Below are 2,137 nucleotides of genomic sequence, written 5' to 3'. Positions count from 1 at the left end.
TCCGATGCGCAGCGCCGAGGGGTCGGCACAGCACGGTGAATGTGCGGGCAGCGGCAGCGGGACGGGGCAGGGACGCGGGGATGCTGGGCCGGGACGGAAGAGTGGAGAGACGTACACGGAGGACACGGACGCGGGCATGCGGGACCGGGACTAGGACAGGGGAGAGCGGGGCAGGGTCGCGGGGATGCTGGGACCAGGTTCCAGGGGGACCAGCACAGGTGTATGGTGGGACAGGGACATGAAGAACCAGGACACAGACATGGGGCAGGAACTTGCTGGGTGACTGGATGGGGACGAAACGGGCCACGGATGAGTTGGAATCGGACATGGAGAAATGGATTTAGGAAGTGGGGACAAGCAACAGGTACATGGGGATGCTGGGACCAGGACATATGCATGGAGGAATTTCTCCCCAGTATCCCATCTAACCCTGGTCTCAAGAGAGACGAGGACCAGCACCAGAACATGCAGGACCAGGACACGGACATGGGAAACCAGGACACGGACATGGGAAACCAGGACACAGACACAGGGCCACTGGGACTGGGAGAGGTTGGGAGGAAGAGGGACACAAGGGGACCAGGAAGTGAGGGGATCAGGACACAGGAGACCACGAGAGTGACATGGAGATACTGTGACCAAGATGTGAGGGTCCAGGACACAGACATGGGGGACTGGGACTTGGATGCAAGAGAACTGGGACTGAAACAGGTCACTGGGACCAGGACAGGTGCATGCAGGGACACAGGAGACAGGACCAGGAAAGGGACACAGCCAGACCAGAACACAGGGGCAGGTGCATGGGGAGATGGGGATGGGGACTCAGGGGGCCTAGATCAGCACCTGGAGAACCAGGATACAGGGCATCATGACAGGGACATGAGGAACTGGGACAGGGACACAGAGGCACTGGTTCCTCCAGTACAGGGACATGGAGTAACCAGGACACAGGGGACCAGGACAGAAACATGGTTCTTAGACAGGGACATGGGAGACCAGGACCAAGAGCAGGGGATGAGGAGCAAGAAACTGGGAGCAGGACAGGTGTGTAGAGGGACCAGGACAGGAACACTGGGACCATGCCATGGGGGACAGGGACTTGGATACAGGGGACAGTGGCAGGGACATGGAGGATTGGGACAGGAACATGAGGGATATGGGGGCATCCTAAGGCATCACTAGGCCTGGGAAGATACATGGAGGGACTGGGACATGGATCCAGGCAAACAGGACAGGGATGTGAGGGGACTGGGACCAAGATGTGGGCAAAAGCAGGACCAGGACTCTGGGACCACTACAGGTGCATGGAGGGACTGGGCAGGAACAGTGGGGCAGGGACGCAGAGGGAACATAGAGTCAGGGCAAAGGGATACGAGCATGGAATATTGGGACAGGTGACAGGGATGTGGGAGGACCAGGACAGGGACATAGGAGACAGGGAGAGTAACAGGGGTACCTATACCAGGACAGAAGGGTACCAGGATCAGGACAAGGATATGGGTGACTGGGATTAGGACAGGGACAAAAGGCACAGGGTACTGGGACCTGGACAGAGATAAGAAGGGGCTGGGAACAGGACAAAGATGTGGTGGGACTGGGACAGTGACATGGGGCAGGACCAAGACAGAGACAAAGAACATTCCAGGACTGGGACCAGAACAGGGACATGGGGGTTAGTGGGGTGAGAACTGGGACATGGTGATACCAGGACCAAACAAGGACGTAGAGGCACCACGTTCAGGACAGGGATATGTGTGGACTGGGGCAGGGACGTGGGGGTACCAGGACCATACAGGCACATGGGGGCACCACATTCAGAACAGGGGTATGGGAGTACTGGGGACAGGAGAGGGACAAGGGACAGGGGATGGGGTTAAACTATCTTGAGGGACACGGAACTATGGAGATAGGTATAGATGGGACTGGGACTGGGTGCAGGAGAGGGGATGTATGAGCACAGGGATGGAGACAACAGGGTCTGCCACTTGGTCCGTGGGGCACCGGGAGCACGGGAAATCCCTGCAGCTGCCCTGTGCTCGCCCTCGGTCCCACAGGTGTAAAGGAGGAACCGGTAAAGGAGGAGCCTTTGGAGGTGAAGACTGAGCCCTTCCACGGCCCCGCTGCCGACGGCGTTCCC

This window comes from Geospiza fortis, unplaced genomic scaffold (assembly GCF_000277835.1).
Source record: "Geospiza fortis unplaced genomic scaffold, GeoFor_1.0 scaffold26, whole genome shotgun sequence".
NCBI classification, from domain to species: Eukaryota; Metazoa; Chordata; class Aves; order Passeriformes; family Thraupidae; genus Geospiza; species Geospiza fortis.
Note: the sequence above shows the minus strand (reverse complement) of the source record.